Source organism: Cuculus canorus, chromosome 11 (genome assembly GCF_017976375.1).
Source record: "Cuculus canorus isolate bCucCan1 chromosome 11, bCucCan1.pri, whole genome shotgun sequence".
Classification (NCBI taxonomy): domain Eukaryota; kingdom Metazoa; phylum Chordata; class Aves; order Cuculiformes; family Cuculidae; genus Cuculus; species Cuculus canorus.
Window position 1 is genome coordinate 8,145,501 of NC_071411.1, and position 12,746 is coordinate 8,158,246.

General features: G+C 42.5%; 1 long non-coding RNA gene across 1 annotated transcript; it reads right to left on the reverse strand.

Annotated features, from left to right (window-relative positions):
* Positions 1–1,082: 1,082 nt before the first annotated feature.
* LOC128853323 (uncharacterized) lies at positions 1,083–12,629 on the reverse strand. Its single transcript, XR_008451785.1, has 3 exons — positions 2,789–12,629; positions 1,928–2,074; positions 1,083–1,568 (listed from the first exon to the last, which is right to left on the reverse strand). It is a non-coding gene; the product is annotated as an uncharacterized LOC128853323 (long non-coding RNA).
* Between the last annotated feature and the right edge of the window lie 117 nt (positions 12,630–12,746).

Below are 12,746 nucleotides of genomic sequence, written 5' to 3' on the forward strand. Positions count from 1 at the left end.
CTTTAAGCAAGCATGTGCTTTTTTTCCTAGGAGCTGTAACCTGTCTTTTTGGTTGATTATAAATGAGTGCAGAGAGGCACTTAGTGTTAGAAACTCGGGTGGTGAAAAACTTTTGCCTGTGCTGATTTATCTCAGCTACAGATGTGCCCCAGCCCGTGGTTTAGGCTTTGCCAAAGCACTAATCTGACTCTAATGGTGTACGGATATGCATGTGTGCCTATATAAATCTCTTAAATCTGAAGCCATGCTTTGGAAAAACCAAAGGCTTTGTCCCAGAGCAATCATACAGGGTAGTATCTGTGTGTGCTGGAGGAAAGTAGGGAAACCGAGAACGTACCCATAGAACGCAGAGCTCATGATGGCTCTCAGCCATAAGATTTGGAGAACTCCAAATTCATCTTTCTGCACCCCAGCTCAGCTTTTAGGAGCAACTGATGACCCCTCTTTGTATCTTGGGTATAGAAGGCTTTTGCTGTGATTTGAAATGCTGTGAAGCCTCACACTGTGGTATCAGAAGTATGTTTTCCTCTTGTAATTTTATAATATGTAGACTGAATAGTTTTGAACCCTGATTTGGCAAATGCTGCCTTTCTGCTTCATTCCCTTTCCAAAAGAAATTCTGCAGGTGCAATTGTTCACACATAATAAACTGGTTGTGAGGACCCGTGTGAGGTGGTGCTGTACAAGTGCACTTGAACATGAGCATGAATGTGCGCAAATGTTCTTGTTAGAAGACAGGATGAGGCCAGCTGCTTTTGGGACAGCTACTAGTGATATTGTGGTCTTATCACCAATGCCTAGAGTGAGACCAGAACTTGGGAGATGCTGAGCTCTGAGTTTATGCCTTGCGTGTAACCTCATTTTCACTTAGCTTATTTATACATCTCATTGCCAGATGATTAGTCTCCTGCACTGTTCCTGGATGTTTGAAGTTGTTCTATGTCTGCTCACATTTTTACTTGCATTACTGCCTCAGAAATGTGTGAACTGCAGTATCTGCCTAAAGCTACCAAGTTATACTTAATCCTATGGGCAACCTGGTCTGTTGTGTCCGAGATTGTGTATTGCTAGGTGTATGGATTTTACGTTGTTTGGTGTATAGCATGCAGCACTGTGAGGTTATGCAAAAAGGTAGTCCATCTTCCTTTTCTTGCAGGGGTAGAAGAAATAATATGCTAGAAGATTTTCCTTGCTCTGTAATGCAATAACTTTGGATGGCTACATCTGTTCAAAGTTTCAGAGTGTATTTTAAGTCTTAAAAGTAAGAAACCTTGATATACAGTATCTGAAAGGGAAGCAAAAGAAATGCAACCAAGCTCTGTCATATTTTAGTACAGCCATAGTTTCAAGCACTTCAATGATTACCTGTTTATCAAGCAACTACTTGAAGGTACAAGTGCTGTAGGTGGACGTGATTCCTCGGGCAGCTCTTCCCGCTGCTTCCAGCTGTAGCACATCTTGATGCTGCTATGGTGCCAATGCCTCTGCCCGTTCTCTTACATGAATGTTAATATGCTAAAGCTGACACATTGGTCAAATATTGATGTGCAGAAGAGGAGGCTCAGGAGCTGTTGGAGTAGAATGAGGAGGAAACAAGGCATCTCTAGAGAATGAAAGCAACTGGGGCTGCTAATTAGAGCTTTGGGGGCTACAGGAGTCAGCTTACAGACATAGCTAAGGACCCTTTATTTGCAGTATCTAATTACTACCTAGTCGCAGAGGGCTTTGAAAACAGAAATATGCTCTTCAAGGTAGCTTCACACAGTGACATACGATTCATATGCACTGCTACGTTTCTGCCTTCAGAGACGTGTGTTAGAGACTGCATCTAAAGGCTTCTGAGAGGACTTGGTCATTGGAGTACTTAAATGGCAGAATGTCAGCTGACATTAGTTCTGCTTTATTTCCAAGGCAGAATGCATGTTACCTTTAGCCAAGCATGCCTCTGACTTGTTCCCCTCCACCTGTTCATTTCAGCAGAAAGTAATTAATATCTTCAATAGCTGGCCAAGCAGCCCAAGGGGAACTAGTTACTGCAAAAGCGGCACCTCGAGTTCCTCTCCATTTCTGGATCCTGCACATACAAGCACAAAGACTCTGTTAGAAGTGTGGCTTTGTGAATGATGCTTTTCTAGTAATTGAGAGATCTAGATTAATGTCCATGCTCACTCTTGAGACAACTAGAGGCTCATTTCTCAGCTTACAATCTTTTGCTTGTCTTATTCTTCCTCTGCTGCCTGTTTAAGCATTTGAGGGGTGGTTTGTCCACATGATGTGTTTGTGTAACACTGGCCTGTGGTTACACGTTCACATCTGTGCCTGATCTGCAGAGGATATTGGTCTGTTATAGCTCCCAGCTGGCTGGCCTGGCTTTCCACAGGCAGAGAAGCCTGCTTTTATTGCTTTGCTGGTCCCTGTTTCAACCCTGGTACTTGCCAAGATGGCATCTGCCACATTTGTACAGAGCAGGGTAAAACTGGACGCAATATCTGCAAGAAACCGTATGGCAATAAAAATAATAAGAGGAAAAGTAGAAAGAGAAAATCTGTCCTGTGAGTCTGGACTTTTGCTATAGGTCACTGATGGAAGTGAGTTTCATCTGCTCTGCCAAGAGGTATTTTTCCAGCATCCTTTACTCCCTTTTTTTCTTTTCTTTTCTCCCCTCTTATCAGTGTTATGCTGCATTTATTGAAATCCTCTCCCCTTGCCTCCAATGCTTCTAGACATCAGCGCATCCCCAGCCCCTTCTGATAGGCAGCTCCTTTTATGTTTGCTCTCTCAGCCTTACCATTTCAACAGAGCAGAACGTCGGTGTTGGTTTTCTCACTGGGAGTGACTCAGAAAGGGGATTTGTGCGTGGCTGGGCACCAGGGAAGAAAACACACTGTCAATATACATTAGTGCCGTGCCAGGCCTTTTCCTGGGCACAGTAACTTTCCTCTCGAGGCTGCTGCATGCTAGGAAGGGAAGGTGAGCTGAACGGAGAAGGCAGCAGCAGGACCTGGCAGACTTGGACTTGTGCTGGCACTTGTCAGATGCTTCTCCAGAAGACAAATAAAGGTTTCTAGTGTTGTCTGGGCATTGTTCACATCTCACCTGGTAAACACTGAGCATGCAGATTTCATGACAGATACCTTTGTTCTCTTGCATGTGTGCACTTGTAGAGTCCTGGAGGTGCTTTATGTGGAAGACAGGATAAATTAACCAGATGAGAAGCAGCAGCTATTGTATGCTGGAGTAAGCCAGGCTGTTTCACCCAGTCCAGTTCTGCGTTCCTGTCACACAACCCTCAGGACACCTGAGTGGGTGGGAATAGCATGAAGGCTCATGAGAAGTAATCTGTGAGGCAAACAAGGCATGGGGATTTTGCCTAGCACATTTTTACCCTTCCTATCTGTAAGTACCACTTTGAGGACACACTGCTGGGATGTTAATTCTGTTGCTGGTGTTCTGTAAGGCAATGTAGTTTCTTACTGGGAGATGTGTTTAAGGAGCAAGGTAATTCTTCCTAGTGCTACCTGTGATCGTTATGGGGATACCTGATCTGACCTGCTGGAGGACCTGGGAGTTCCTGTTTATTATAGGAAGCATAGCTGCGTTTAACACGTGAGTTTTCCTTAAGGTTAGTTCATTTGTATTCAGATCTCAGGTGTCTGACACTGATTCAGGGCCAAATTCAGATACTCTTGTGAACACCTTTTAGTGCCATGCCTTCTCTTGGTGCAATGGCAAGAGCCTGCCTGCATGAACAAGGGGTCAGTATGTGGCAGCTGGTGCCTGACATGGCCAAACATCCCACCTGCACATAATACATAGTAGGGGACATCACTGATAGCCCCAAGCTGAGCTGTCATCAGGAAAAGAATGTGTTTCTGAAAGGAGTAATGGGAATTTCCAAAGATTGAGCGATTTTATTTATAGTGTCTACAGATGTGAGAATTAAGGCCAGGAAAGATAAGACGGTGTTTTCCACTGAACCCTGCTGGGAGAGAGGCAGGGAGAAAAGTGAGGCTGTTCATAAGTGTCTTACGGCTCGCAAGCAGCAGAAATGAGGCTCTACTGCCAGTCTTGGGTGAGTTCTCACCTGTGCCTTGGAAATGCATAATCTTGAACCAGTTGACGGACTTCAGCTTACACATCTTGAAATTCCAGCATTTGCCACTTTCAGGAACGTTGACATTTAATTATATTTTCAAAGCTCTTAGAAGTCCTCAGGAGGGAAACTGCTGTGTGCATTCTTAGGGACTACCATGGTAGGAAAGCACATTTAGAATGTTTGGTTCTGCTTGCATTTAAATCAAACATAATTACAGGTGGTCTGTGCTATCCAGTGAATGGAGGAGAGGAGAAGAAAAGTAGTTTTGGTACCAATGGATGTTACATGCTGTAGAGTCTGAGCTGCTGATATTGTCCATGTAGCTCACTGAGGTAGCTGAAGAGAGCAGAATGACTTGGCTATAACTACAAACTCTTCAGGACCTCTCTGTAAGAATGAATAGTAGGGATGTGATTGCCTGCCAGCTCTATATCTGGGGGAAAGTCCTATGGGTGTGAGACGTGGGCAGACCAACACGAAGCCAGCAGGCTGGTGACAGAAACAGGACTGAAAGGACATAAGGGGCCGTATGTAAGCACTTCAGTTTCTTATAGATCAAGAAAATAATAATAATTGCAAATAGCAGATTCTCACTTAGTTTCATGCATCTGTGAATACTTTTCCCTGAAACCAACCATGAGATAAGAGTGTGAGAAACAACAGTTTTCCAAAGCTGTTCTCTCACTCATGCAGAGAGGAAATGCACAGTATGTTTTAGAAGCTGGCTGAAGGAAACGTTCTGAACTTTTTCCTGCTTTTTCCCCTAGTGGCTTCTTTCCTTAACATGCCAATATTTGAGGAAAACTAGTGTTGAAATGGAACAAAAATATAGTTCCTCTCTATTTTTAGAAATCACATAAAGTAGTCTAATTGGAGAACTGTGGTGCACAAGGGAGCTAAAATTGTCTTTGGATATTGAGCAGAAGTAGATGTGGACTGAAGCAACGGAAGATCCTGTAATGTGCATTTCTTTTTCTTTTTTTCTCTTTTCCTGGAACTATTATGATTTCGGGATTTTGGGATCATGTATAAATAAATCTGGCCGGCAGACTTGGCCAGGGTTTTGGAAAGATCATTTCTTGCACTTTTTTTAAGAATAACTAAAATTTTGCATCAGAAGTTTTACTGATAACTGTAAAACATTATTGGGTTATTTTTTTCTGTTTCCCTAAGATGCTAAGCTAAGGTCCAGGAGGCATTGGGGAAATCAAGGGCCACTCCGAGGAAAAAAGAACAGTATTAAAACCAAAAGTCCACGAGGAGTAAACAATCTGATCAAGAGCAGCAAGATGATAAAAATGAGGCAGAAGCAATATGTAAGCTGGCTTTTGGCAAAGTGTTTCTAATTACTGGCTTGTTGGTTTGCCTAAACTCAAGAAGCTTCAATGCTTGAGGCATTTAAAGCCATACTGCCCAAAGCTTTGGAAGGCAGATAAATACTGTGCAGGGTTTAGAGGGAGGGTAAACACTGCAGGAGCCAATAGGGATTCCTCCATTTCTAAGCTAACACTACCCTTACATCAGCTCCTTGGTACAGCTTTTCTCAGTAAAAGGAGCCAGGAGGCCTTTTGTCTTACCTGATAAAATAAAGATCTTTTGAGTGTGTTAGACTCTTGAACCTTCCCAGGTTGCACAACTATACACTCAACGAGGATACTCGTTGTTAGGAGCCAGTAAATAGTGCACTAAATGAAAAGGATCTTGTGTTGGCAGCCATAAATAGAATAGACTGGAAAGTCAAGGAAGATATTTCCATATTTTCTGTTGGTTGGTACCAGAATGGCTGTGTTCCTGTCACACGACCCTCAGGACTCCTGAGGGGGTGAGAGTAGCATAAAGGCTGCAGAACCTAGGCTGTACTATGCAAAAACAGACACTGGAAAACTGGAATGAAGCCCTGGCCCTAAACTGGGAAGCCCAGGGATGAATTCTGCTTTCTCACATCCTGTAGTATTCTTTTGGCCACAAAATTAGTGTCTGAAATAGGAGCAGAAGCCAGTCAGTGCTCCAAAGGTTGTCCTAGATGGGGTTTTTGCGGCAGGCACAACTTGGGATGCTTTCACAGTATCTGGCAAATGAGGTTTTGCAGGTGGGATTTTCAGGCAAGCACCTGCTTTTTAGGTTTTGAAGGACTTTTGAAGACTCTTTGGTGCATCTTTGTGTCTAGTTTTAAAGTGTGTGTGACAGCAGTAACTGTGTACCTGGAGCAGTTGATGGGCACAAACAGACACACTGAGTGAGCTCTTGAGTTTGGAGCAGGCATTGAGATACAAGCTTACCTGACCCCTAGATGAGGAGACTATTTAGACATGTGAAATGGAAGAGAATAGTCCATACTGTGTGTAACAGCTTTACAAAGTGTTTGAGAGATACTCGTTCCATTGGGTTCTATTTATTTCTCCAAAATGACAGCTCCCTGATGAAAGCTGTGTTCATCAGGGCCTAAAGGTTGAAGTCCTTTATAGAAAGGTTAGACCAAGGTTACATTTGGTGAGAATGTTCCCTAAGCAGGTGCTTCCAGAAGGACCAAATCAGATCAAGGCTCCTTCTCTTTAACCACTGTTCAGAAACAACTGGAGAGCTACGTTGTGTACATGCCTTGGATTGGCACAGAAGGATAGCAACACCAAAAGCATTTATCTCTCTACAAATGTGCCTGCTCTGACCTGGCTGAAAAAGCTCATTGGTAGAGTAAATGAGTTCATTTAAGTTTCACTCAGTGTTTCCCATCTTTCTGGACAGCTGATACATGTTTCCCCAAATGCAGACACTTCCTGAGTGGTGGACTGGCTTCTTTAAAGATGCTCTGCTGGTAAGTTGACTGATCCAAACCAGCGGTTCTGTAAGGACTAAGGAGGCTTCAGAAAGGCATGAAGGCTGCCTGAAAAATGACAGTGAGGAGAGACCAAAGAACCCTTTTCCTCAGTAAATACAATTTGAGTCATTTGGTAACTTAGAGCCTTTCCTTAGAATTGTTTGTGGTCACAGGTGCTGTCTACCCAGCTGAACCCATCAGGAGACCACAAATGCATAGCCAGGCCACCCTTTACACAGCTCCTGGGAATTGCTGAGGGGCTTACACAAAGCAAAGGCTGTGGGACAACTCCTCAGCAGGCTGCTGCTGCAAAACACACTCAGTGCTTTGCATCTGATGTGCACTACTACCTCGACATGTGAGGAGTGTGCCAGGCTTTAGCATGCCAGCTGCTCACTGAGAGGCAGCGTTGTTGTGGGGGCTGAGCAGGTGGTAGCTCATCTTCCTCCTGAAGAAAGGTGTTCCAGAGGAAATTTGTTCAGACTTGAACTTCGCCATTCCCCTTGTGTTATGGTGCATGACAAATGGAACAACCAATCCAATGCATGAGTTGAGTTTTTTTTTAACCTTCCAGTCAGAAGGTTTGCGTCACCCATTCCCTCTTTCTTTTACAAATGATTATTTTCAAAATTCCTCTACTGTTGTTCAAAGGGGTTTTTCTCCTTTCCTGGAAATTGTAAGTTTGAGGATCCTTAAACTATATCTGGTTTCCAGGCAGGCCAGTACTTGCAAAACAATTCAGTTTCGCCTAACACTACAATGAAGAACTTGTGTTCTAAGTTAATAAGCGGCATTTTTATATGTACCATGGTTCTTGAAGCAGTTTTCTTGTATTTTCTCCTGTTGTGGCTGAAAAAAACCCCGTGCATCTGATGAGAAAGCAGCAAGGAGGTCTTCCATCTTTTAAGATTTATTGCTTTAAATAAGGAGAGAATAATTCCAAGTATCATCACAGGAACAACATCTAACTGATGAAATCTGGAACGCTTTGAAAGCTGCTTTAAGGAGTGTGACAAGCAGCAGTTTTCAGAGCTGAACTGTTAAGCTATACAATGTGATGGAAAGAACAGTACTGTAGACTGGGGAGTAAATCTACCTGAGACAGTCACAAAAAGGCTTGTTTTGCTTCCCATAAGTCAGTAAGCATCTTTGCTTCACTGAGGACTTCGGTTAGGTGTGCTTCAATCGGTTCCCTGGTCAGAATGTGCCTGAATCTTCAGATGCTTTAACTGCAGATTTCATTTTATTGAACCTCTGGACCAATCTTCCCTCTACATCCAACTAATGAAGCATGGGGGCATAGTACAAGAAGTCCTAAACAAGACAGGCTAGTGACTGCAAGACCAGTATCCCTTCTCCAAAGCACATTTTTTTGAATTGGACCCAAGAAATCCTATAGATGATGATAGCACAACCAGGCTAATGGTGGAATTTTCTTTCTAACTCACGTTCTTATTCATAGAGTCTAAAGTAGTAAAATTTATGATACCTCCTAACTTTTCCATCTATTGCTTGTTTCTGAATTATTATCCATGTGTCTAAATTGTGGTTTTGGAGGGGAGGGGAAGATAATTTTATTGTTGACTGCAGCTAAATGCTTGTGGTATAAGTAAAGATTTTGATTGCTCTTGTTGCCCTCAAGGGTACATGACTTTGCCAGCTTTCCCTGTGCTATTGTCTAGTCTGTATAGTTCTGTCATGTCCCCTGTGATTTGTCTTCACCTTGAACTGTGTAGGCCTTTCCTTCATGCTTTTGTGTGTAGGAATGTCTCTCACATTTTCTCTGCCTATTTCTAGATTCTTTCCAGGTTTGCCAAAGGGTTGGAATGTGATATTTTGGGCAGGATAAACCATTGCGTAGAATTGAAGCTTCATTATTTAATACGGTAATGAATTGAAGTAGACTGCTGGGCAGCAAAAAAACAAGGAGAGATGCCAATAGTTGCAGGAGTTCATACCAGTTCCAATTACTGCTATCAGCTTATATCCAGATGGATCAATTTGATCTCCAGGCCAAATCTGTTCTTTGCATAATCCAAATGAAGGCAATGAAGCTGTGCCTTGGGTGAATCTCGTGTTTTGATCCAGACTGCTCTGCAGTTGGCAAAATGTCTCTATTTGTCTTGCGTGTTTGCCTTGTTTCTCCCAAACCACATTGCTGGAACCTATGTGTTTTTAATGGAGGAGGGTAGAAAAGGTTTATGTCACTATCGAGGGTGTATATTATGTGCACCTGAGAATCCTGGAGACAAGATTTGGTAGAAAGGGAGTGATTGCTGTTGGGGGAAATCATGCTGTTATTTCACATGGGGAAAATGGGCTGGCTGCGCACCTGCTAGCTACTGCATACATGGAAGGAAGGAATATGCAATTATGGTAGTTTGAGGCAGCTCAAGTATATAATGAGGATTGCTGATGACAGCAATTATATTTTTCTAGCAAATAAGTTAGGTCCAGATTGCTGATTGAGTGTGTGAAGGCAGTGCCTAGTCGGAGTTTCAGTTCTCTGAATCTTTCTTGCTTCCTCTCCAAGTTGTCTTCTGTCTGCCAAGTATGTTTTTGAAGGAGCATATGCAGTCCTGTCCAGAGGAAAGTAGCTCTGCATCCTGTTGGCATCCTGCTGGAGTGCTGCTAGAGCTAGCAAGGAGACTTATTTCATTGCTGACCTCACAACCCTTCCACAAGGGCTGGCCAGAAAAGCATTTGGCCTCCTTTCTCCTGCTAACAATGGCTGTGCTCTGTTAAGTCTCTTTTGGGTGACAGCCACTCCCTAAAGAGAACATTTTCGTGATTAAGGCAAGTCTAATCGAGTCAGTTTTCTGCTTTAAAATATGCAGGATGGATCCCTTGCATAGTATAAATTGACATGATGGTATCCAAGTCACACTGTGGGTCTGGTCCATCTGTTTTAAGTGGCTGCACTTTGTGTTTGTCTCCTTGATTTACAAGTGGTCTGTGGATTTCACTCTTGACTTTCAGGAGTTGGAGGGCTTTGATTTCACCATCATCCTACAATAGTGGCAGTTGTTCCTCCATGTCTGGGAAAACTTCTTGCTCTGCAAAACTCCCTAGCTGACAGCAGCAGCTGTAAAAATCAGAGCGGGGAAGGAGTTGGTCACTCTACCAAAAGCTCTTGATCACCTTTCCCATCCTTTCACTCTTGCTAGATGCAGGGCTTTTCTAAGTCTTTGGGATTTCATTTCTAGTTGGCCTTCTGTAGTCGATATGGCCCAAAATAATTGAAGTTCACCCATTATTTCACGTGGCTTTGGAACAAGCTTGAGGACCAAATTCTATTTCCAGGCTGTCTGTGGAAAGGGGTGTTGGAGAATGGGGAGATGCGTTACTCCAGAGTAGTACATGGCACCACTGCTGGGAAAGGGTTTTATGTACTGAAGTGCCTGCCTGTGAGGAAAGGAGAAATAACCCATAGCCTCTAGGGTGGGTCTGTCCTCCCTTGCCTGTCTGAGGGATGTAGTGGAACTCTTGGGGTGTAGGACAGTAGTACTTGGTTACAATGCTTGCCTAGTTATCAGAAGTCAGCAACTGTCCTGTTCTGCAGCAGAACCACACCTTTCTTTGGGGATGACTCTCCATCTCCTTTTGGAAGAGTTATCCCCTCCCTATTATTTTTGCTGTATATCTGAATTATTTTTTTGTTTATAAACAACTTCTTGGGGGCGGGAGGGGGGAAAGCAGAGTTAATCACCAAACAAGTTCCAACCCCTATCTTGCTGCTTTTTGCTTGTAAGGAAATGAGGTCATGTTTATGTGCAGAGGTAATCCAGAAATGTGAGCCTACTGCCAAGACATTTGTTTACCCAAAGCTTAAGGGAGGTCATGTTTGTATGTGCCCAAAGCTTGGGCAGCTACCCTATATTAGAAGGAAGGTGGCAAATATTTCGATCCTGGTCTTTTTGAGACAAAAGTTCATTACCAGCAAAGTCAGTATTCTTTACCATCCTGACGTGCCTTGGAGTGCACAGGCAGTCTGTACTTACCCAGCCTTGTTGTTGCAAGTAATACTATGAATTTCTGTCATGCTGTCCAGCTGAGATGGAAAAGTGATTTAAAAACACTTCTTGAACTGCTTCCCTTCTATTCTGGCTAATTTGTTCAATGTGACTATTTTTGTCTAAAAGAAAGAGAGAAACCGAAACGAAGAGAAAGTACTATGTAAAAGTTGCACTGGAAGCATGAACAGGGCTGTTGATTTCTGGCTCAATCCTGTGTTTTATAACCATGAGAACATAGTTTCTTTTAATCTCTGTTTACCTCAATGTACGGGAGCAGAGAAATAGGAAATGTGTTGCAGTGGCTGAACAGGCATTGACATCTTTCAGGGCCCTTTGGAAACTTTTTTTCTTATAAATATTTTCCTTTATTTAGGTTTTTTTTTATTTGGAAATATTAGGAAAATGGGATCTACATGTGATTGTGGTTTTTCTTATTGCTTTTTTAGTATTTTACTATTGCTGTAATCAGGGGCCTCAAAACCTGATTTGTTTTGACGTAATTTTTCTTGTATTATTATTACCTGTACAGCTGCTTTATTTGCCCAATACCCCACAACTGAACTTAAGAAATAAGAGATGCTCTCTTTGGTTCCAATGGTGACACACATATAATATGCTATAGCATCAAAGAACTAGGGATTAATTTTTGAGGTACTACTGATAAATGAAAAGCGTTGATTATTGGAACAGGTGAAACAAAATTGTTAATCTTAGTGGGATCCACCATATTTTTTAGTGAATCTGTTAGAACTGAGGAATTATTTAAAATGAGAAGAAGTTTGTTGTATGCTTTACCTGCTTCCTTTGTTCTTAGTTGTCACCTAATGGGCTCAAGCAGTGAGTAACCATCTAAGGTCTTCACCTTTTGAGGAACAAGCCAACATTTAGTACTGAGGCAAAGAAAAATGTTATGACTGAAGACAGTTTCCTCTGAACACCAGTACTTGGAAGACAAATTACACAGCAGCTCTGCGGCCAAACCATAAACTATATTCCTTTGCTGACCTCAGCTCTCAGCATAAACAACCTCAGGAAAAGCAACTTGCCCAATAGGAGTCTGCGTGTTTACTAAATCAGCATCTGCCCTTGCACCCATTGCTTCCTTTTTGGTAAATTGAGGAACAAAGCACTCTGAAAAAGATGCTTTGCTGGAAGCTGAGTCGCCTGGAAAAGGCAATGGGAGTTTATTCTGCACATTTGACGTGTGTAAACTACCCTGGACTTCATAAATGTGTCAAATGAATTTCCAGCTCTTCCTCATGTCAGGCTTGTTTTCCTAGTTCATCTACATGACTCCAGATCTGCAGATTCTATAAAGGCAAGAACTACCATTTAGGAAGAGGGTTTTGCTTCTGTGGAGGAAGTAAGAGTTGATTTCATAATTATGGTGTTACCAACTGTTTAGCGCGGTGGGCACACAAAGCTGGCTGGAAAACACTAAGGCTGCTTTGCAAAATATGGTGTGAGAATGCTATCACCAAAATCTGTTGTTGCATCTCCAGAGCTCTTTCCTTATTTCTCCCTCTACCCCCACCCCAAAGGCTGGAAACAATAAATCTTTCCATATTTGTTTTAAATAAGCACTATTTAATTGACTATTATTCAGATTTTAAAATGTCGATGAGGTACTGTAGAGCACTTCGTGAGAAAAGAATGGTACTAAAGGCAGGGAATGTCCTGCACAGACTTCTTTAGCCTAGCAGAAATCTTTAATACTAGGAAAATGCATTACTAATCAAAATAGGAAGCAAAATTTGAAATGGGGGGGGAGGGGCGGGGAATCAGTTTAGAACCATGGGATTATTTCAGCCACAACAGG